Below are 24,838 nucleotides of genomic sequence, written 5' to 3' on the forward strand. Positions count from 1 at the left end.
GAGTCGCGGGTCGTTTAGTTTTCTCCAGGTGCATGATGGGAAACCAAGTAGCGGACGGGTTTCTTTTGTCTTTCTGCAGGTTTTTTATTTTTAGACTTGGAAGTAACAAACGCATCAATTTGTACAAATATTACGTAGCTGAACGAAGGAGACGCTTCACACGGTGGTTGGAGGAACAAATCCTGGTGAAAGACGTCTCTGAGGAGCCGGAGGCCGAGACGACGTCGTCTCTGAGGAGCCGGAGGCCGAGACGACGTCGTCTCGAGTCGAGAACGAGTTTTTCAGGAACGAAGACGAGAACTTCTATTTTTATGTTTGAATTTAAAACAGGAAGTTGTCGGTCAGAGCTTCAGGAATGTCGCTGTGAGCTTCCTGCTCCACGACAACACGACCAACCTGACGTCGCTCGCACACCGTCCACCGCCGTGAGCCTCCGGGTCGTCTTCCTCGCGCTGTCCCGTCCGTCCCTCGTCGGGCCGCTTCAAAGTCGACGACTGCAAATGCATCATGGAGGACGGCAGCGGGACGATAAACCTGAAGGCGACGGGAGACGAGGACGCTTTCTTGGGCCGGTCGAGGACCGTGGTTGCCGACGACGACGTCGTGCCTTCAGCCGGCGCTTCTCGCAGCCGGACGACCCGACGGGAAGCGAATGCACCAACGTCGCTGCGTGTCTCGTCGTCAGGTAGATTAAGACGGGATTCAGTCCTTATCATCATCATCATCATCATCATCATAATAATCTTTTTCTAAACTCAAGTTACAACAAGTGAATTCTAACAAACCTTCAACAAACAACGATCGTATAAAACAAACATAAAGAACGAATTAATAGAAATAAAGAGTTGATCACTAAAATCAATTAAAAGTAAGAAGACATTTAAAAGATGTCAGCGACTGCAGACCTTTATTTCCTCAGGCAGCTCCTTCTATATAACTACATATATAACTATATATATATATATATACATATACATGTATATATATATATAACTTCTGTTTTTATATTAAACGAACCCTCAAACTTCTTTTAACCGGCTGCGTTCATGATTACAGTTTCAAATTTAATCAAAAAATTCATAAATCAGCTTTTAATTCCTGCAAGTATTCGTTATCTTTGATTTTTGTGGATCTTAATTAAGATATTTATCATTAAATCCGTCCTACATCACTGGCAATATTTTTTTGCACTAAACTGCTGACTGGTTTTAGTCTATTTTTATTTGTATGTACTGTTACATTTTTTTCCCATTTTAATATTTTGACTCGGTCATTTTTCAAACTGCTGTTGCAGAAAAATTTCCCCTTTGTGGGATCAATAAAGTCCATCTATCCATCCTTCCATCATCCAGCCATCCATCATCTATTCATCCATCCATCCATCCATCCATCCATCCATCCATCTTTCTATATCTACCACTAGGGGGCGCCACCAACACACAGACCAAACACAGGAAGCTCTCTCTCTTTTGTCAGGTCATATTTGATCATAATAAATCTTCTACAGCTGATTACCGTGAATGTTTCCCACATTGTAGGTTTTATTTATGAAACCGTTGTTTGTAAAATAACAATCTTTAGTTTTTGGGAAGAAATTTGCCATCTTTCTTTGTTTTGAATTCTTCTTTAATAAATATGCTTTAATTCCATATTAATGTTTGTTTATTTGTAAATATGTTGGTTTGTAGAATAATGAAGAATAAAGATCTTCGTTATGATATTTTGTAAACAGCTACGAGGGATTCAACAGGTTCTTCAACTACAGACGACATGAAGGAAACGAGTTTCACTACAATCAGTCTGAAGCTGCTGACGGTTTCTTTCTACGGTGAATATCAGACATCACAACAAATAAACAAACAATCCTGTAAACAAATATATTACATCACTGAGCGCTGTTACGACCTGACAGACGAACACCTCCTTCTCCTTTTCCTTCTTCTCCTCCTCTTCCTTCTTCTTCCTCTTCTCTGTCTCCTTCTTCTTGTCCTTTCCTTCCTCCTCCTCTTCCTCCTTCTTCTTCTGCTCCTTCTTTTTCTTCTTCTTCCCCTTCTGCTTCTCCTCTTCCTCCTCCTCTTCCTCTTCTCCATCTCCTCCTTCTTCTCCTTCTCCTCCTCCTCTTCCTCCTTTCTCCTCCTCTTCTCTCTCCTCCTTCTTTTCCTTCTCCTCCTCCTCTTTCTCCTTCTTTCTCCTCTTCTCCTTCTCCTCTTCCTCCTTTCTCCTCCTCCTCCTTCTTTTCCTTCTCCTCCTTTCTCCTCTTCTCCATCTCCTCCTTCTTCTCCTTCTCCTCCTCCTCTTCCTCCTTTCTCCTCTCTCTCTCCTCCTCCTTCTTCTTTTCCTTCTCCTCCTCTTCCTCCTTCTTTCTCCTCTTTTCCTTCTCCTCCTCCTCCTCCTCTTCCTCCTTTCTCCTCCTCTTCTCTCTCTCCTCCTCCTTCTTTTCCTTCTCTTTCTCCTTCTTTCTCCTCTTCTCCTTCTCTCTCTCCTCCCCCTTCCTCCTCCTTTCTCCTCCTCTTCTCTCTCTCCTCCTCCTTCTTTTCCTTCTCTTTCTCCTTCTTTTTCCTCTTCCCCTTCTCCTCCTCCTCCCCCTTCCTCCTCCTTTCTCCTCCTCTTCCTCCTTCTTCCTCTTCTCCTCCTCCTCCTCCTCCTCCTCCCAGCTGAGGCGGTGCGGCCTCTGACTGGTCCACTACTGGGACCCCGACCGTCCAGCGTCCATGATCTGGTTTCGGAGGAGCCCCTGCAGATGTGGGTAGGAAGCCCCTGTGCGTGTCCGAACGCCTGCATCATGGGAGATCTGGGCCTCAGCGACATCTTCCTCATCATCCTCTTCCTCAGCGCCGCCGCGGACTTCATCCTCGGTAACGTTGAAGAACAAAACCGAGCAGCGCACTTTTCACGACTCAGCGTCGATCCGAGCACCAAAAAAAACACGATGAAGACTTTAAATCTGAAGTTACATTTATTAACAAAAACAAAAGCAAATAGTCTTAAAAAAATTATGAATAAAATGGGGACAAACATCATAATTTATAAATCGAAGCCTCGTGTTTTATTTTCAAGAGACAGTTAATAATTTGTAAAACTGGTCTTTAAGTATTTAAGAACTGACTGATTTAAGATGACGCTAGTTTTTGGTTTCATGTTTTTCAAGTTAACAATTAAAACGTACGACTTTTTCACGTCATTCTGATTTACTGAAACTTTTATTCTGTTCTTTTTCTTTGAGTTTATTATTATTATCATTATTATTATTATTATTATTATTATACATCTTCTGCCGCCGGTGTGAGCTGCAGCGGCCGCTGATCGGACGTCTCGGGTTTCGCTTCGACCTCGAGCACCCCGAGGTTCGCTTCTCTTCGATGAATCACAAGCGTACAGATTTGTATTTTTTTAAAAAAATTTTTTTAAACCTGGACAAAAATGTTTTGTTTTTTTCTTGGAAGCAGCAGAATGAAGTTTCACCTTTCAAAGGACAAACTGCGAATTTCTACATTTATATTTTTCAGTGTTTTTAATGTCAAAATCAAAAATATGTGGAAGCAAAGCTGATTGAGGAGAATATTATACATAGATTTTATTACAAAATTTTCAAATATGGCACCAAACAACAACAACCAAAAAGACAACATGGTTATATATGACATAATCTGATGAACAGAAGCTGTACATTTCAAAACAAAAGCTGCTTACAGTTTAGGCGACTGTGCCTTCAAAATAAGAGTGTCCTGATAAAATAGGGGTCACATTTACTGAATTGTTCTTTAAAAAAAAAAAAAAAGTTTTCCTTCACGTGTTCTCCGTGGGTCACGTTCCTCATCCCGAGCACTAATTAGTGCTTTTAGTTTTGAAATATCGTGTTTCGCCTCTCTGTCTCCTGTGTGGCCTCGTCATGTCTCTGCAGCTGTCGCTATTATTTTGAAACAAACAGGCCTGTTACAGCGCCGACATATCAGGTGTCGTATCATTAGTTTAATCAGCGTGTGTGTGTGTGTGTGTGTGTGTGTGTGTGTGTGTGTGTGTGTCTCCAGCTTATCAGCAGAGGCCTCTTTTGCCTGTTTTTCTTCAAGAGGGTGAAAATCATCTCTCTGAACTCTATACTCTCTCCAGGGTGATGTCATCAGAGGGCGCCCGGGTGGGGGGTGGTGGGGTGTGCGAATGGTTTCGAGTCGTTTCGGATTTTAACCTCACGTTCCCGAGCTTTCTTCTCCTCCGCTGAAGTCCTGCAAAGGAGTGACGGAAGAAGTCGGGTCATTGAACGCATCACGGCTCGTGTCGACTCTTTTATCTTTATGCTCATATAATACATTTATACTTTTGTCTCTCTTCCTGCTCTAAATCCAGTCAGATACTGAAACTCTTCAGTACAGCCTGATGGACCCCCCCCCCCCCCCCCCCCAGATCCAGTCTGTACCTGTGGATGCTTCACGGTGAGCCTCTGACCTTCATCTATCACCGACGAGCTGACTCGGCATTAATTTTGTACTCAAGTTATCTCAAGTAAATCTATATATGACTTCTGTGGTTTTGATCATATTCCCTCGAATTTGAGGATTTTTCTCAACTGAAACCTGCATATATTTATTATTATTATAAATTTTACACCAAACAACCGTAGAATGTATTTATTTATAACATTCTCCGTCCTTTTATCTGTGTTTTTGGTCATCTGGTGTTCAGTGTTTTTATCAGACCTCCTAACTGCCTGATGTTTTTCCACAGCGGCTCTCCGACGCTGCTCGAAACACGATTAAACGAGATGCGACGAACAAAACACTGAAACACCGAAACACCGAAACACTGAAACACTGAAACACTGAAACACTGAAACACCGAAACACTGAAACACTGAAACACCGAAACACCGAAACACCGAAACACTGAAACACTGAAACACCGAAACACTGAAACACTGAAACACCGAAACACTGAAACACTGAAACACTGAAACACCCTCCATCTGTCTCCACGTTGACGTTTCACAGGACTGTTTTTTTTTTTTTTTTTTTTTTTTTCCACAGAACTTCCTGTAATTCATCCGCTTTGACTTTTTGTGTGCGCGCGTGTGTGTGTGTGTATATATGTGTGTGTGTGTGTGTGTGTGTGTGTGTGTGTGTATATGTGTGTGTGTGTGTGTGTGTGTGTTGCCCTGAACGACTCCATGAACAGAACAGATCCCGTTCGGACCCCAGTGGGCATTTACAGCCTCCACCAGTTGTTCTAATTGCTTGGGAAAATACTTTTTGTCCTCCTCCACCCTCCCGAACTGACGTCACTGCTGAGACCTGCTTGTTTGGAGCTCGAGTCCATCCAGATTTTTTTTTTTCCGGTTCATGAAAACGATGAGCTCCTCGTACCTCGTCTCCTCCGAGCGACGACGGGAGATACAGATGGAGCTCCGAAACCTTCGCGGCGCCGGCCGGCCTCTCGTCGTCGCGGGCGACGGCGGCAGTTTCTGTAAAAGGGAGTTTAAAATTCACTGAACGTCGACTCAGCAGATGTTCATTCACCGCCCGCCAACAAACCCTAAAAAAACCCACCACAATCTGCTTTTCGGGATAATTGATGAAGCGTCTGAACAACTGTCTGCTTATCGCTAAAGAATATCCAACGGGCTGTCACTCAAAGTAACGCCACTCTGAAAATTACACATTAAAAAAAAAAAACTTTCATGTAAATTGGCAGTGAAATCGAATTATTGGTTTGAGGCACCGAAAAAAAAAATGAAAAAAGAAGCACAGCTGTTTCCCGCTTTTAGAGCCAGAAGTTAAAAATTCATGCTGCTGTCTGGATGTGATCATGGAAATCTGCGCGCGCGTGTGTGTGTGTGTGTGTGTGTGTGTGTGTGTGTGTGTGTATGTGTATGTGTGTGTGTGTGTGTGTGTGTGTATGTGTATGTGTGTGTGTGTTGATCAAAAAGACGTTTCAAGTGGTTGAGCAGTAAACAGCAGCTTCACCAACAGTAGAGAGGATTAACTAGAACCAGACAGAGTCCGTATTGATTTCAGATCATAGCTGTGAACTAAACTGTTGTTAAGTGTTACATTTTGCTCGTCTGCAGACGTCCCGTCCTCGATTACGTCGGCGGTTTGACTCCCGAGAGTCGGCGGCTTCACGCGTGACGTTCAGATCGGGTTTCAGTTTGAGGATATTCGGATTATTAAGTAGGAAATTGAACACATCCAACCGTCCAAAGAAAGTCCCGCTGGGATCATCAGAATTTAATTAACGAGCTTTTCTGAATTTTTGCAGGATCAAGTGTAAAATGTAACGTGGTGGTGGGGGTGGAGGGGTGGTGGGAGGGGGGAGGTGGGGGTGAGGGGAGTGTCCACACTTGTACAGTGAGACGATCCATCACCCATCAGCCGGCATTGGATATAAAACACCAAACATGTGATTCGTTCACCTGCTGCTTCGCTGACCGGCTCTCCACCCGGCGGGGTCATCTCAGGTCGGCCTCCGGGCCCCCACCCCCACCCCCCACCTCCACCTCCACGGTGCCGGTTCTGCTCCGCTCTCCGGCCTCCATGCGAGACCGCTTGGCAGCGTCCCGTCTCCGCCCCCTCGGCTCTGCGGCGTCGCCCTGCCGCTGCCGGGTCTCTGCTGTAGGGGGCAGCAGAACCCCTGCACTGCGACGGGAAAGGAAATCAAATTCATTGTTCTTCTGCGTGATACAGCACGAATTAAAATCACGTTAAATATGATGCGACGGGAAAACCAAAACAACGAGGCGGCGTCTAGAAGCCACGGAGGCTAACGGTTTGGCAAGCTAGCGGCCGGATAACGTGATGCAGGAAATATAAAGGCGTAACATTTACATTTACCTCAGACATAAGTTTGAATTACAAAACTTAAATTATAATATATCAACAAACACTTCTCGACCTTGTGGATTTCAGGAAACTCCAACGTCCAAGGTTTTTATTTCCTCGTGATTTTCATTTAAAAAAACAGCTTTTTTACAGCGTTCTATTGAGCTACCAGAAAATAGTGCTTTTGTTCCGTAAAGTGTCGTATAACGCCGTAAAAAGCAGGGTTTTTTTGGGCAACTTATCGGAGCGTAAAAAGCTGTTTTTCCGTTTTTAAGAAAAGAAAAGAAAAACACTGCTTTTTTAAGATGCTTAAGACTATTTATGCCACAACAAAGCGTTGTTTTTCTGGCCACTAACTTGAACGCCGGCATTTTTGGACATCAAAATGTGCGTTAAAAAAGTGCCATTTTTCTATGAAAATCTTGGAGGAAATATTGTCAAATTGTGGCACCATCGACCTGCCGTAGCAGGTCGCGAACACCACAGAAGGACAGCGCTCGTACGGCTGGCGAACGTGACGACACTTGAAGGCACCACGCAATGTTAAAAAGGGGGATAAAAAGCATGGCATGAAAACGTGCCGTTTTTAAAGGCCCGCACGGACGTGGAAGTGGTCGGTGTGCGATTGACGGCCACCTTGCAGCCTCGGAGGCGCCGAGTCTCCGGAGGGCGGCCGGGCGAGTCTGCAGGCCCTCGGCCTCGGCGGCAGCGCCGCAACCACTTCGCCCTCTCGGAAAGGTTTGGACCGAAAGCCGCGGGCGTACACGTCTTCGAATTCCTCCCGATGCTTCCTCCTGTCAGTCATCCTGCACACCTCGACATGTTTTAACTGCGGACAGATGTCAGACCGTCAGTGTAAAGCTGGCGAATAAACTGCATGACTCACAATTTAATAACTTTAGATTGTATTGTTAAAAAAGGGCAAAAAACACATTAACGACTTTTATTGGCCTTTCAGTTGATTTTCAAAGCTTCAGATGATGACATTTCATTAATGGGGTGTTTTTCTCAATACGGACTGAATGGAAACACGTCGAGAAAACAATCTGCGTTGAATTTAAAGTTATGGAACTGAAACAATCCTAAAAAAAACAAAATAACATCTGGCTCTGTTGTTTGCATCCACTAAGTGAAAGCAGAATTTACATTGGATTTAATATGTTACAACACAATGTGTCAACCACATGGTCGGGACTGAAGGCTATTTTCTTTTCAATTTCAACGCTTATTGTTCAAACGGTATTTTCTCCAGACTTCAGTCTTCTTCCAAAAGGATATATCTCCTCATTTTTGACTACGATGTCGGAAAAGTGAAGTCCAATCGCTTTATGATTCACATCGTTTTCCGGGTCTGAGAAATGAGCCCAGACGCAGAAAGCTGCAATACCAGCGAGTGCCACTAGAGGTCGGCTCCAAAAAGCCTCCGGCTCCATAGACTCCCATTCAACTTCTCTCATCAAATCCAAAGTGAATAAAATGTGTCCATCAGTTATCTCGGTGTTGTTAGCTAAAGTCACTCCTTCTTCTTAGTTTTCTGGAGGTCCATCTGAAAATAATCCCTCATTCATTAGAAAAGAAGATTCAAGAAGACCTGTTTTTGGGGGCGTGTCTGTTTGATTGACAGGCCTGTGGTGCAGTCAGGTTACAGCTATCGGTGGGCGGGACGAAGTATCGTCAGGTTTCCAATCAGATCGGTCAGATCTGCCGCTCGCTTGATACGAATATAAAAAGAAATGGTGAACTTCAGCGCGGTCATCTGGAAAAACCTGAATGTTTTTACAGTGTTTTTAAAAAAAAATTTTTTTATGTTAATCTCCTTTAATTGAATGCAGATTGTTTGTTTGTCTTTTTGCAGTAACTCCAGACTGATTGGCCGGCTCGGAGGTCGACCGCAGCTTTTAATGGTAAGTGCAGTTATGCAGTATATATTCAGAGGTTAACACTGAATGCATACAGGGCATCGTATAGTGCAATGCACACAAAGTGAAGTGTGTCAGAAAATGAATGCCACACCACATAATTCAGAGGGCAGTGAAAAGCATTTTGATTGGACGAGAGGTTTAAATGAGGCCTTCAGACCGTCTGGTGTTCATACCAAGACAACAACACATTTTTATGTTGTTTCTCTCGTCAATTAAAATCTTCAAGTGGTACATTTTTTAGCATTCCTGTATAAACAAACACAGTTTTACATAATGTTTGTCTGAGAAAAACCCTGCTTTTTTTTTTTTTTTTACCTCATTTTCAGTGCATAAAAAAACACAGCATATAATTGTTGGGAATAATCACATCGAAAACATGCAGCGGTGCAGTAATTCTAACAATGTGCCTGGTTTGGGGCTTATTGTACAAACTCAGCACATACTTTCCTATTGAAAGTGATTATTTCTACGCTAACAAACAAAAACACGAGCTCGACCGATACTGAATTTTTTAGGGCCGATGCCAATTCCTACATTTCAGGAGTAAAACAATTCTACACTGGTGTTATTAGTTCTCAAACACTCGTGACAAACATGTACAATATTTAATACAGTTTAACGATTAATTTTGTTGTCCAAAGTAAAAGAAAACAGCTAAACTCAAGTTAACAAACTGCGAACCAATGCTAACAACCAGCTAGCAGCTAATTTGACTAAAAAAAACAGCTAAATTAAACAGACAGCTAACGAAGCTAACAAAGAGTTAATTTCACTAAAAACCAGCTAAACTCAAGTTAACCAACTGCTAACCAATGCTAACAACCCTCAGATGCCTCAGAAGGAATTCCCGGTTGCACAACTCCCACCGTCATCAAAGAAAACCTGTTTGAAATGTTCTCCACGTGTAGACGACTGGAATAATCGTCTTCTTTTTTTAATCCCTCGCCCGACTCACAGACGTCCACATTTTATTTTGTCAATACTTTTAAGGAATCGCGGTACAGTTGAAATCCAAGAACATAAGAACGAAGCTCAGACTGACGTGTTTCCACCAAACAGGTTGTTACGCTGTCAGCGCCACATTACACTGGTTGATTGACTGATCGGGGGAATCGCTGTGTGTTTAGCCTATAAGAGGTTCTGGCAGATGTTTCCTTCTGTCCTGGGATAATCCTGCACAACAGTTCGCAGGCTTTTTTATTTTTTTTACAAGTCCGTTTTAACGGCCCGACACATTTTAAAGAAAAACAGAAGGCGCACACCTCTGGAACGGATTCGGCCGCCTTGGTTTCAGTCGCTTGGACGAGCCGGGTTATCAACGGCGTTTTAACGAGAAGCATGTGTGCATGTGTGTGTGGTTAGAGGTTACAGTTCGTTACGCTGCCTTTCAGCGGCTCGCTGATTTAAAAGAAGAAGAAAAAAAAATAAAAACGCTCTTTACCTGCTCTCATTCAAAGTCTTCCAGCGGTTTCACCCCGAGGAACCGTGTAGCAGAGAGTTGAATGGATTCCCATTCTGTAATGCATCCACACCCAAACACTGATTTTTTTTTTTTTTTACCAGCGGCCTTGTTACTGTAGATCCACTCTGCTGTTGCTAAGGGGACCGTGAGCTCACTCTCTGGGTTTGTTTGTGGTTGGTAGGGGTGGGGGGGAGGCGGTGGTGGTGAGGGGTGTGTGTGTGTGTTGAGGGGGGGAGGGGGGGGGTCATAGTTTTCTCCTGTCTTAGTTACAAGCCCTGGTTTCATGCGACACAATGGGCATCAGATTTTAACAAGGCTCTCTGGTGTTGGAAATCCAGCGCTCGGGCTCAACAACGGGGCCGAAGGACAGCCGGTGGTATCGATCAGCTCACACCCAGCGTGAGCGGTTTATTTCACCTCCGCTGTGTTTTCCTCGGGGTCATTTGGTGGGAACATGGCAGCGGCTCTGAAACGCCTCCTGCGCCAACAGCGCTGCGGTAGAAGTTGTTAAAGAGTAAAAAAAAATCAAATCGGATCCAAACCAAACTGTTGTAAACTGCCCCCTTAAAGTGCAAGGGTTTATGGGTAATAAGGAGAAGGATGCAGTTACTCATCCAAAGTCTTTGTGGTTTTTTTCTTCTGTTTTTGCGGGAATTTTAACAAACCTAACAATAATAATAAACTTTATTTGCAAGAAATGCAGCTCTTTTATTTTTTATTTAAAATCTAGAAATGAGATGCATAGGAAACAGATAAAATGCATAGAATTAAACAGAAATAGAGTTAAAATATCAAATAAGCAGTATGTATTATAAAGGCGCGGTAGTTCAAAGTCCAAGAGAGCTTCAAGAGTAACTAGTTAAAGGTTAACGTAAAGAGATATGTTTGTCTTTTAAAAGTATTGACTGAGCTGAAATCTAACAGCTATTGTTCCACAGCTTTGGAGCGCAGCTGACAAAAAGCTGGAATTTAAAGCTCCTCTCAATTTGGGTGAATTATTGCGATCGTAAGACTTTTTTTTGACAGTCACAGCATGAAAACAGAGATAAATAAAAAGTGTGTGCGACATGCCAAAAAAAAAGAAAGAAAAAAGGCTCAGCTTTGAATTGAACTCGTTCACATAATGGTTTTGTGGCGTGAAGCGCCGCCCAGATCGATTTAAAGTTGAGCTGGATCTCAGTTTGATTTAATGTTGTTTTGCTTGTTTAATTTTAATTATAATTTCGTCCAAATATTGTCAGGACAGGAGAGAATTTAGTGCAGTCCCCAAAAAATAGAAATAAAAATAGTGTGAGAAAGCGTTACTGATTTAAATCCACTGGTGAGAAATGGTTTCCCCCAAATATGCACGAGGTTAACCGCACATTCTTTGATTGTCGGCCTCCGTGAACAGCAGCTGTAGCCTCTTATTTCATCTTAAAAATGTTCTGCTTTCAGATAAATATCTCGTACGGAAGTCCCGATTCGACGCCTGATGTGGTCGCCCGATTACATCACTGTCTGATATTTCTGAATAACCAAAATCTCCGAGCGGGGAAGGCGGTCATCGGCTGGGGTAATAATAAAAAAAAAAAAAAAGGGGTGGGTGAGCGACCGAACAAGGTCGTGCGTGAAGAGTCGGTTTTATCACCACGTCATACGGATTTAACTTAAAAGGACGGACAGGTGCGGAAGGAATTCGCGCCGTCTGTCTTCACTTATGTCTTCGCTCGGCATCCGATTCAGCAGAGGAGGCTTTTTCTGTTTCAGTTTACACGCCGATTACATCAGCGGGACGGAGCTGGCTGCTTTTTTTTTGGGGGGGGGGGGGGGGGGGGGGGGGGTGATCTGGTGAAGAAACACAGAAGCCCGAGCTGAGAGTTCAGCCTCCGGAGGTTTATTCTTTGACCTCTGTTAATGAGCAGGAGTCTGTCTGTAAGACGTGGACATCTACAGTAGGAGCTGATTTCTGTTCAGTATTTGTCTACTGGAGACGTAGTGGAGGATCGTAGGTGATCGTGTCTGTCCGTCTGCTGCCGGCGGTCAGTCGTGGTTCGGACCGGGTAACCCAGTTTGACAGTTTTACGTCGCGGCTGTCTACTAGCAAAACATTTTTTGGTGTTGTTTGAAACCAAATTTCAATACCGAGGCTGCATCCATGTCACCCGATAACCTGATAACCGTCTGCTAACTCGACTTATATCAGCGCCAGCACAACCACTCCGAAGGGGCGGACCAATCGACCCCTCCCTCGCTGTGATTGGACGGCTGGTGACGAGCGAGTTGATATTTTTAAACTCTCGCTGACTGGGAAAAAAAAAAACCGCTGAGCACCTTGTCGAGCTGCCGGCGTTCATTAAAACAATTTTATAAATATTCTGTACTCAAGAGAAAAAAAACGCTCTGGTGGACACGGGAGGTCGGCCGGTTTCGGCGCGAGCTGATTGGTCGAGATGAACCGGAGGTCGACGCCCACTTGGATGGAACGACTGCATACGATTCCCTGTTGGGCGTCGCCAGACAGTGAAATTGGTTTCTGGTTCACACCGGGCTCGAGGCTGTTGCCCAACTTTGTTATTTTTATGGGATGGATATCTATTCCCAAAAAAAATAAATCTCCAAACCAAATTTCAACACCAGATCAGTTAGTTTGCTTTGAGACACACATCTGTCCTCAGATAAATGACGAGGTGAGCCTCCCTTTTTTTTTTTTTTCGTACAGTTTGTATGTGACGTGAACAGCTGAGTTTGCTACGCGCTGATTGGCTGTCGAAAAAGGTAACAGCTGAGTTTCCCCTCGACGCCGTCGGCTGGTTTGAGTTGAACGGAGACGCGACGCCAGTTCACGCCGCTGCAACTTTTCCTGCGACGTTCAAAAAAAACGTTCAGTCTCGCTGTGAATATTTGTTCTTCGATCAGACATTATGTCGTACCCGTTGTAGCCTCACGGTGGTGTTCGCGTGTCTTTAGACTTTATCTTTATCTAATAAAAAAACAAAAACAAAACAAATCGAAGGCACGCAGCTTTGGAACTGATTCAATACGGATGTTTATGTTTAGCACATTAGAAATGAGCCTCATCTACAAGATGATAATTCGAAGCATGTGTGTGCTTTCCGCGGGTCTTCGGGGAACGATGCTTCACGGGACGCTTCTTCAACCCGCTCGCTGCCACGAAGCACAAAACTCTGCACTGTTTCTCACCTGCTGTCAACTCGGCTCAGAGCAGCCGGAGGGTTCAGCAGCTCAGTTATTGAGGGATGAGATGACATCAATCTTCTGCTTATCTCGAAAACGGTTTGTTTTTTTTTTTATTTATTTTTTTATCTGTTGCTGGAAGAGAGGAAACTAATTGTCCCTGCGGGGAAAATGGGGTTGCAGCAATAACAAACAGTTTCAGCAAATACTTTCCCCTCCCTCATTCGTCTCTCTCTCCTTCCCTCTTTGCCTCATTAATCCCTTTAACATCCATTACTCACTACATCAGTTTCCCCATTAGAAAGTGTAATATACGAGCAGTGCTCAGTCGGTCCACCCTTTTGGAAACCTTATCTCTTCCGCAATCGCTCGCTCTTCTCAAATGTGGTTAGTTTAAACAGTGTGAAACGTTCAGGACGATGATTTCCCCCTTTAGGTACTCAGCCGTCGACCCAAAGAACGACTATCTCTCTAATGCATGTCGCATTAATGCTTCTCGGCCAGTTCACCGGTATCACGTTACCGTCGTACAGCCAGAAAATAGAGTATGAATCTATCAGCTCAGCCAGCGGGTTGATTATGTTCCCCCCACAAGTGATTCCCTAATGGTCAGCACCATGTCATGTTAAAAAAAAAGATATCTGAAGCTATACGTTGAAGCTAAATGCTGTTTTGTTTTTTTATGTTGACCATCAGAGTTAAAAAAAACAAAAACAAAATGCAGATTACAGCTGAGGCTGATGGGAACGTCATCGTTTTATGCAAAATAAACAAGCAAAAATCAGGTAAATAAACACGTCAATATGTACGGAGGTTATTCCAGCAGGTTTTGAAGAGGGTCTGGCTCTGCGCTGCGGCGGATAGATGAAGTGTTTGGGGGGGGCGGGGCTTTTTCCACAGCTTTGGGTCTACCGTGTCAGAAATTAAAGACAAGGTCAGCTAAAAAAAAAAAAAAAAAAAAACCTGAACCCAGAAGAGGCTTTGGTGAATCAAGTGTCCGGTAGACGGCCTTCGGTTTTATTTCAGTCTGAGTAAAAGTGAAGCAGAAAAAAAAAAAGACATTTGTTGAAGACACTAAAGTTTTGGCTTCGACGTGAAGACTTGAACGTAACCCTTGGCAACGCACTCTGATGTCCTAAACAGCAGTTTGTGTTTACACCCTGATTCTTAACATGGGTGGAGACTTAGCGAAGGGAAAAAGGAGAGAATCTCTTTTCCGCCTCTGTTCGTACGCTGGAATAAAATAAAACAGTTCCTGGCAGTCGCAGGCTGATCCTGTAGAATCGGCTGCACGTCCACCCGTTGTCAAACTGTCAGGAAGTCCGCCGGGAGTTGGCTCGTACGGACGGACGGCTCAAGTGGATCCGACTGTGTTTCTGTTGATAAAACACAGGATCCCCCGGCAACGCTTCGCCTCTCGTCGAAGTGCCTGTAATGCCTCATTAGAACCGGGCTATTATCAGAATAATATAAAAATATAACTCGGCTGGGTTTTTTTTGGTTTTTTTTGTGGGAACCGTTTATTTTCCGATTAAATCAGTTGAAGCCGAGTCTTTTTTTTTTATTTTTTTTTTTCCACGGTCTCCCTCCTTGCTGTGTCCCGGTGGACCGGCGGTGGCCCTTTGGTGGAAAAATATTTGAAGACTATCAATCTACAACTTCTTCTACCGGCTGCGTGAGAATTCAGAAGCAGCGGTTGTTCAGTTAAGCGCTCACGTCGGCATGCTAACGAGATCGCGATGAAATCACGTGAAAAAGAAGTCATTTGACGTTTTTGGGGGAATATTTGCTTTCTGGGCGGACTGGGCGCTTTTTTTTTTTACTTCCTGGAGTACCTGTTGGTTGCCTGGCAACTGCTTAGAGAAACAAGAAACAGTCCTGGCACATATACAGTAACCACCTTGTAAAATGGTGAACTGTCATTTTTTAAAAATATTTTCAGTGTCTTCATATGGATTAGACAAATATAATTTTTACGTGACATGTAGTGAGCTTTATAGGTGATGCCCTATTGGTTGTGAAGCCTGAAGACGTTGGAGCCAGCCCTTAGTGGCCCTCCGTGGTATTGCACTTTAAGGCTCTTCCCGTACTTACTTAACTTTTCAGACTTGAGACTACGTCCATTTTTATGTACAGTTTATGATTGCAGCGATGCGTCAACTGATAATAATAATAATAATAATAATAATAATAATACACTTTATTTGTATAGCACCTTGAAACGTAGCTCAAAGTGCTTGAGAAAATGACATGTAGTGTTTCACATAAAAACAGATATAAAGGAACATTTAAAAATATAGAAAAGAAACAAGATGCATAAGAACAGATGAAATTAACATAAATATAGAATATAAATTTACAGTACGGCCACCAGACTATAATATCTTAAAGTGACTCAAAATTTAAGCAAAAAAAAATATCCCCGTTTGTTCGAGGAGTGTTGATTCAAAACTGTTTATGGCTGATTGTGAAAAGTTGTTTATCTGAGTGGAACCAAGCGACCCCAAAGATATGCCCCCGTAACTTTTCCCAGATTCCCAAACAAACAGGCCAGTTACTGGACGAAGTCAGCTTCGTTTGTTCGGCGGGACAGTCGGAGGTCATCATCAGTGGGGAGATGATTAATGTGGGCGCTCCGACCACGGTTTGTCCAGACGTTTGGAAATGTCACCGGACTCCCACTGACACAACGATTCTTGGCAACAGAATTTCCCTCCAAAACAGAAACAGCAACGCGGCAACTTTGACTTTTTGTTTCCAGCCACTTCGAACTTCAGTTTTTTTCAAACCATCTTTTCTCATATTCTTTTGTGACTGCTGCCTTGACGACGCCGTGACGACCACTGGAACAGATCTATATAAAATCCAAGTGAATCCTCAATCATCTCATGTTTTATTCCCCCCCCCCCTCCTTGTGAAAAGACTCCCGACGAGTGAGAATGTGGAAATATTTCATCACACTGCCGCCCTTGTCTAAAAGGATCTTCACGCTATGTCCTCCTCAACATAATTCGGGGGGATTCCTGGTCCGAGCCATCCATGATGTCATCGTGCTTTTTTTTCTTTTTTTTTCGGGCTCAGCATGTTGGATGTGTTGTTCTCCGTGGGGGGGGATAAATGAAGCCTCCGTCGGGGTCAAGACTCCCACTTGGATTCCCCGCCCCCCTCCCCCCCCCCCCCACACACACACACAGCACTAATGAGGTGTTTCATTACACCTCTAGTGAGCTCAGCTCGGGTGGGGTGGGGGGGGGTGAACGTTTTGTTGTTAACGCCCTCTCAGCTGCGGCAGGTTTCTTTGGGGGTGATAAAGCAGCAGCACCGTGAAATCTGCTGCCAGACTTTTTATCTTTTTCAAAACTTGAATGGAAGAGCGGGACAGATGTCAACGTTGGAGAGGTTGTTTTTTTTTCACTGAGCTCAAGTTTCACACATCTTGTAAAGCAAAGTGGTCCATCACGAGAGCCAGTCGGGGTGGGGGGGCGGGGGGGACCGAACTTCAGTACTTTTATGGCACTCACTGAACTGCTTTTCTACATCTACTATAGATGCCTAAAATACTGTAAAACTTGTGCGTTAATATTGGAGCAAATTCTCGTAAGCGTCAGTAAGCCGCAAAGTTGGCCGTGCGGAGCCTCGACTTCGACGGCCCCGTCTACGTACATTAAATCACTCGGTTTCAACTTAGATAATTAAATCTTAAAATAGAACGTGTTATTTCACTCTTTTCAAATTAATTTTTGACTGCACACCTGTCAAGAGTTTCCCTGCAGTAAACCGGAGGCCATATAGATCCGGGACATCTGATCGTCATGACGATATTAAAAATTGAGAATCTTACTGATCGTGCTAATAAAATATATAAATAATGGTTTTGAGAATAAGCAATGATAAATAAATAAAATGTGCCATTCGAAATTGTAAAATTGGACAAATCTTAGTTAATTGGTGAACAATGATGATGATGTGCTGAGTAGGAAACAAATTGTTCATTATACTTTGAATTGTGTGTTCATTATACTTTAAAACTCATGCAGATTAAATGACGACTCACATCAGGTCTGGACTACTTTAAAAAAAAAAATTGGATTAAGAGAAAATTCAGATTCAGCATGATCCTGTAAACTAGACATTTATGTTGTCGTACAATAAAATCTATCGCCTGTAAAAAAGTAAACTACTACACAAAGCTACTAAATATTAAACAGTAAATACAGTTTGATTTTCCACTAATTACTGCACACTAAAAAAAAAACCCACTAAAACAAACTCCATTCACATTTTACCCCCTGGTAGTATTTTTCGTCCAAGTATTTACATGTAGAAGCATTTATCACTGATTTATGACTTTAACTTGCATCATAGCTCTTAAAACGAGATGCAGCAAAAGTTTTACGATCACAAAACCCTCAGGTTGGATCTAAATGTTTAAAACGTCGGGTTTCGTAACCACGCGGATGTTGCTGGTGGGCACGTGTTGTTTCTCTCAGACTTTGTGGAAGGAGGCGTCGGTAGAAGTGTTGAAGTTTTTAATCAGTGGAGAAAGACGTTTTCTCCTGAGAAGGAGTAAAGCCAAGTGATTTCCACACATTCCTGCCAGGACGGTATATCATGAGTTTTATAGAAACGCCTGATATGCTTTCTTTCTTGTATTCTTGTATTTTTTCAATATATTTAGAATTTGGTACCCAGTCTGTTGGAGCCAGCCCCTAGTGGCCATCAGTGGTATCGCACTTTTTGCTTCACTTTTCAAACCCGGAGCCTACGTGCATTTTTATGTGCGGTCTATGTAGCAGAGTTGACAGGAAATAAGACCGTAAATAGATAATGACGTTCAGTTAAAGGTCCCAAGTTGGACTCAAACCTGAGACGCGAGTTCACGGTCAGCACCTTAAACTTCCAGCGCCACCAGTTCGTCCCCGTCTCTGTTCTTCTGTGGGACAGATAACACATTTTTGACATCGTTCCTACGTTGCAACGGCCCACCCTGAAAGTCGACGGGACTTTATAGCAGCCAGTGAAACATGTTGCGCGCGTTTGCCAAAGAAAACAGAAAAACAGAAATGGCGCCGATACAAGTTCGGCCGACGCAAACCAGACAGATTGGTTCTCCGTCTGAACGACGTGTTTTATAACGGCGCTGGTCGTGTTGAGCTTTTTTCACACTCGCAGGGAAACACGTCAAAAGTGCAATTAGGCTGGAACGACTTTACGCAGCAGCTTCTGAGGACGTTTCCCCCGTGAAACCTTTGGCCTCTTTTTAAATCATTCGGCTCTCTTCCCATTTTATTGTGGACTCGTGTTGCCGGGTCATTAACGCAGTTTAGTTTTCATGGAGGAGACGAAACACCCTCCGAACATGCTTCTCTGGCAGAAGCACTGTGTGTTGTGACTGCTGAAGCACAAGTTAAGAGTAAATGGAGCGTTGGATTTCAACACCGTGTGAAGAAAAAAGGTTCCTCAGAACGTCAGAACACAAACAATGATTTCCACATCGTTCCTTTCGCTGTTTTTCTTTCCTGCTGAGAGACGAATCCAGTGAGACGTAAAGACGAGGGCGAGGAACTTTGCGAATTTCTCAATGTGCTTCGAGTGTTGTCGTTGTTGGAGAACCCTGTTGCCACGGCGCCACAGTTCAGCTGGTTTGCAAGCGAATGTTTTTTTTTTTCCTTTATACGTCTCGGTAGAACTCGGTGTCGACAGTCTGACAACCAGCTAACAAAATTTTTCTAATTTCGCTATTAAAGTAAAGCTAACAAAGTGCTAATTTTGCTAAAAAGACATTTAAACTCAAGTTAGCAGCTAAAAACGCTAACAACCCTCAGACGCCTCAGAAGGTTCCCAGTGGAACTCGGTGTTGACAGTCTGACACTGGGGAACAAATTCACGGTTGCGCAACTTCCGCCAAAGTCAAAGAAAACCCACCTGGTGTCTCCTCACCCGACGCTCCTTCTTCTTCGGTCTTTGGACGGTGAAGCTCCGCCCCCTCTTTGAACCGTTGAACGTCACTCAGAAACACGTCGCCCGGCTCGTCGCTTCATCTCCGTCAGACCTTCTGAAGCGTTTCAAGAGTCTCTGTTGACGATTTTGTTGACGAGTTCGACAGAAGGTTTAGACAGCAAATAAATAGTCGACCAACAAGCAGAAATGCAGAAGCAGAACTTTAAAGTCGCAAAACACGACAACACCTAAAAGTTGTACTTTTTATCGCTGCACTTTAGTAACTTTCAACAGTTTCAGGATGAAAAAAAAAAAGAAAAAAAAAACCTGGCTCAACACACTGAAGAAAAACACATCACTTCCTGTGAACCTTCCTTCCTGTGAGACGAAGATCAGACAAGCAGACGTACAGTAAGCCGACTACAACCTGAACCGTCTTCCTTTTGTCTGTCGTGTTCAACGAGTTGATATCAGTGATAAGGAGGAGATTATTTATTTGGGTTTTAGTATCTCTACACACCACAAAGAGCGCTTTTCAGATCCTCTCCGGTTCCTGGCAGAAGAATGTCCCGGAGTTATTCGAGCTCGCCCGGTCGTCCTCTCTCTGCTTTAAAAGTGAAATGAAGCGCTCACGCTGCCAACATCTGGCCGCAAAACCCTACTTTCATATTTTGACTCTTTATCATTCGGCGTGCTGAGGATATCCGCCACACGACCCCCTCTCGTCTCCCTCGACGACGGCAGGATGCAAAAACAGACATTCCTCGCGCTTAAATTTTGCTTGGCGCGGGCCGACCCGGCGAGGTGAAATCACCGCTTTTACACCGGAAAAAGTCTCGGGCGTCTCCGTCTCCGTCTCCGTCCCGGTTTTGTCTTTTAATTACAGCTCTTTCTTTAATCCCCTGCAACTTTTTGAGGTGTGTTTCGGCCTTAAAGGAGGATGCCAGAGAGATTTTTTTTTTTTCTCGCTTGTTCTCTGAGGTCGTTGCATCAGGAGAGGCCAGATGTAAAAAAAAAAAAAAAAAAAAAAAGAGGGGTGTCGGCATACATTCCCCCCTCGGCCGCTAATTAGATTAGCCACATCTTGAGCGCAGACGATTAACAAACGTAAACAGTGTTTTGAGTTATTTGCAACGGGACGCGTTAAGATACATCGTGATCCGACACGATATCCATCAAACGAAAGAAAAAGCGCGAGTCGCCCGTGAATGCGATGTTTTCAGATGTGCGAGCAGTTCGAGCGCCGGTAATTTGACATCTGAGAGAGGCAGCGTTGAGTGTTGAACACTCGACACGTCTCCGAGGATCTGGAGGCATCAAAAAAAAAAAACACCAAACCTCGACGCGTCCAGCTTCCAGCGGTGAAACCGATCTGCACCGCTGTGAACCAGCCTGAAGGGATTACTCAAGCCCCCCCCCCCCCCCCCCCCCCCCCCCCCACCACCACCACCACCCCCACCACACCAATCCTTCTGACACCAGGGTGAAAATTGATTTAAGCAGCAGTTGGCCCCAAAGCGTCATATTTGCTGTCATGACTGCGCTCTCCTCCGAACGGGGTCATTTTTTACAGCCCTTTATTTACTTCTTTTTGAAGGTGACCCGGTGACGGCGGTGGTGGTTATTCACTTGTCTTCTAAGGACTCTGGCATGTTTTTCTACTGCCACGGCCGGATTAACCTCCAAAAGGGGGGGCGGGCGGGGGGGGGGGGGCAACGAATTAGACGTGGAAACAATCACTTTGTGTATTTGGTAATAAAAACAAAGTGTTTTGTGGAATAATAGGAACCCGGCTCAAGGTGGGTTTTGTTTCCACCGCGTGTTGAATGACTTCCAGAAAAACAGAAACAATTAAACGATTCGATACGACACGAGAAATAAACACAGCGTCGAAACTAAAACATTTGCACAGCTGCACCGATGAATTTCAGAGTCTCATTTTTGCGATTCGTTTGCCTCCTTTTTTTTTTTTTTTTTCTTTTTTTTTAATGACAGCATCTGCACGGACTCCGCCCGTCTGTTCGGACCTGATAATAATAACGTTAAAAGGAGCTTCACGCCTCCACCACCACGTTTCAGATACCATTCTCTCTCGTTCGTCTCCTCACATCCACCCTTTCTGTCGCCGACGCAGATTTTCGAACTGGGATTCACCAGTAAACTTTCTTTTTCTATCATCAGCGGCGAAATGTTCGTTTGTCTCAGGCCCTGCCCGAGCGTCCTGCCCGAGTGTCCTGCCCGAGCGTCCTGCCCGAGTGTCCTGCCCGAGTGTCCTGCCCGAGTGCCCTGCCCGAGCGTTTCGCCTCGTTCCCCCTCCTGAGACACTGGTTTAGAGACTAGAGGCAGCCGTCTCCTGTTGATTAACTTGAACGAGCCTGAATCCTCCTGAAATTGAAAGCTTAAAGTGCAGCGTTGTGTTTGTTTCTGCTGGCTCAGTATTTTACCCTCCAGTACGGTTCACCAAACGGCAGCCAAAACTAGCAACACCGCGGTAACTTGGCGGGTCCTGTGTTTGTAGCCTCTACTACCATAGTGTGTATGAATGATGTCATTGTTTTGACTCATTGAGGATTTACAGTATGTGTAATATAATTTAATTATTTGTTGCTGTGTGTCAATTAAGACTTAGCGAGACGAAAAGGCTAATGTGTTCGCAACAAAACAAGATAAGAGATGCCAAAACTCTGATGAACTGTAAAACCAAAACAAAGAGCTAAAAGATGCTAAAATTCTCCACAGAGCTGTAAAAAACAAAACAGAGAGCTAAAAGACGTTAAAAAGCTCCGCTGAGTTGTAAAACCAAAATAACAAGCTAAAAGAGGCTAAAACTCTCAAAAGAACTGTAAAACCAAAACTACGTACTAAAAGACACCAAAACTTAAGATGGTTATAAGTTTTCAATATAACAGGTTTAATGATTCCTCGGTTGGTTGGATGACGGCGTTACGGTGTGTTGTGGTTTTGACTCGGAGGAGAAGCAGACTCCCATCATGCATTTCTCCTCTCCGACGTGAAAACAACGTTCTTTTTTTTATACCGTTTTTGGGCGAAGACTCTTTTACCTTCCGTGACTTCTTCCCATCGTCTCTAATTAAAGATTCAAAAAAGCTGAAGCGGCCCTTCGGATCTCTCGCAGCGGTTTTCCCCCTCCGGCGCCGTCCGATGAATACAAAAAAAAATGCGTCGTAGCCTTTTTGGTGTCCCGACGACAGCTGGACAGAAAAGGAGGATCTGACCGTCACTACAATGCTCACATTCTTTATTAGCCCAGATTCAGGCTGCTGTAACGCAGCCAGCATTCCTCACCGTCCAGTGAGGGAGGGGGGGGGGATACTGGCTTTGTGCTGAATGTCAAGCATGCCTGGGTTTGCATGGATTCACCCTGCTCCCCCTCCCCCTCCCACCGCCACCACCGACAAGAGCTTTGATCAAAAGCCTCCACACAATGATACACACTTTTCTGCAGAATTACAAATGAACTTCTGCAGAATCGACGAGATGTCGGGAAGGAGACGGTCTGAGATTATTCACGGACTCTGAAAATTAGAAAGCAGGAGAATGAAGTCTTTAGAAAAGATTTACAAATGCGTCAGAAGGGACGTTGTTCAGGACCGAGGTGTCCTATTGTATCGTACTCACGACATGAATCCATTTTTTTTTTATGCCTTTGTGTTTTGTTTCTTTTTGGACAACCGGGTCAGTTTAAATGTTTAAATGTATCTTAAACTATTAAGAGATTTTATGATTAATATCTGCATTTGGTTTCTAGTCCGTGACATCCTGTTTCCTATCACGTGTCTTTTACCTGCTTATGTACTGGGGGACAGTTCATTGATCCATACGGGTCATGTGACCACTGACCAACACACATATTATTGGTTGCTGCCCTGATGAAGGAACTTAGAGGCTGAAATGCGTTTGCGTGAGTTTTTACTGTGATTGAACAGCCATAATTGATTAATGGCATTTTAATGAATTACCCTCTTGAGTGCCTCAGATTTCTTTCAAGTTTTCAACACATTAATATTTGTTTTGTTTTCCTATCGTAGTTTACATCTCTCTAGAAATGTCTGTGTTTACCAGCTTAGATTAGTGTTTGAAGTCGTGCCGTCTTGATTCTGATTCATTCATCTCCATCCGCAGTAACAGAGAGCCGTGAGACGAGGACATGTGTCCTCCAGATTTGTCCTTTTAAGACCTTTTGCTTTGTTGTTTTCCAGAAGTTGTTTTCTTTTGTATTCTTGCATTAATGACGAGTTGCGATTTGGCTGAGTGTGAACTTCCTTCTTGACCTTTGTTGGCATTTGCTTCAAGGTCTTCATCACATTTGAGGTCAGATTATTACAGGAAATGGACGTAGCCTCTTTAACGACACCTCTTGGTTTCCTGAAAAGCGGTTTCGCCATCTTGACAGTGCCTGACCGGAGACTGGATAAGAGTTTGTTGTTTCCGGGTCTAAAAAATGAAGCCGATGCAGAAGTAAGTGCCTTAAGCTGCAATACCACCGAGTGCCACTAGAGGCCTCCGGCTCCAAAGACTCCAATTCAACTAGTTATTTTGGTTTTACTAGCTAAAGTCGCTCTTTCTTATTAGTTTTCTGGCGGTCCATCTGAAAATAATCCCGTCATTAATTAGAAAAGAAAAGCATAAAAAAGACCTGTTTTTCGAGGGCGTGTCTGTTTGATTGACAGGCCCTGTGGCATTTTGAACAACTCGATCTTGAATCAGCTGTTTAACGTGAGCTGAAATCGAGAGTTTCCACAATTAAGCTTCAGCTTTAATTGTTGCGTCTAGTTTGCTGGAGTCAGTTCGTTGACAGCTGTGGAGAATTTTTCTGACATCTTAGACCAAATCAGTCGTGTTTCCCGATGAGACGACACCTCAACGCCCCTTCAACCCCCCCCCCCCCCCAACCCCCGCCCCCCCAACAGCTGCAGAGTGGTGTTGATGTTTGGCCTCCTTGGAAGCTGGCGTCTAACGTTGGGTGGGGCGGCGTGACGGATAGCGGGGGCTGACTCTGGTGCTGTATAGTTCCACAAGTACCAGCCAACGGGGCAGCTGCTGCTGGGACGGACCAAGTGGCTTCGTTGGATCGGCGTCAGGGCTCTTGGTGACCGAACCCCCCCTCCGCCCCCCCCACCCCCCGCGGTACATTGTTGTTGGCCGTAAACCAACAACACTCTCCGTCCTCTCTCCTCTACTCCTACTGAGACCCCGGAAAAAAAAAAAAAAAAATACACATCACAGATAGCTCTCTCTCTCTATATATTTGTTCTTTTGTTTCTCAGAAATAAGCACAGAAGGTGTTGCCAGTGTAAATGTGGTCTGGAAGTAATTTGTAGATTTTTTTTTTCTTTTCTTTTCGAGGGGGATTTCTCTGGCTTGTAAAAGAGTCATTGCCGTTGAACCACCTCTTTGTTGGACACACGGAGACGTCTTGGAAGAGTCACATGATGTGATTTCCACTAATGGATATAGATTTGTTCCCTTAGAGCACAAGTGGGGTGTGTGTGTGTTGGGGGGACGGG

General features: G+C 44.1%; 2 long non-coding RNA genes across 2 annotated transcripts; both read right to left on the reverse strand.

Annotated features, from left to right (window-relative positions):
• Positions 1-3,449: 3,449 nt before the first annotated feature.
• Positions 3,450-6,479, reverse strand: LOC138208334 (uncharacterized). Its single transcript, XR_011179086.1, has 3 exons — positions 6,404-6,479; positions 5,355-5,452; positions 3,450-4,220 (listed from the first exon to the last, which is right to left on the reverse strand). It is a non-coding gene; the product is annotated as an uncharacterized lncRNA (long non-coding RNA).
• On the reverse strand, positions 6,480-10,342 carry LOC138208332 (uncharacterized). Its single transcript, XR_011179085.1, has 3 exons — positions 10,173-10,342; positions 7,446-7,638; positions 6,480-6,626 (listed from the first exon to the last, which is right to left on the reverse strand). It is a non-coding gene; the product is annotated as an uncharacterized lncRNA (long non-coding RNA).
• Positions 10,343-24,838: the final 14,496 nt, after the last annotated feature.

This window comes from Embiotoca jacksoni, unplaced genomic scaffold (genome assembly GCF_022577435.1).
Source record: "Embiotoca jacksoni isolate LCO1_2020_lvr unplaced genomic scaffold, fEmbJac1.0.p SCAF_37, whole genome shotgun sequence".
Taxonomy (NCBI): Eukaryota; Metazoa; Chordata; class Actinopteri; family Embiotocidae; genus Embiotoca; species Embiotoca jacksoni.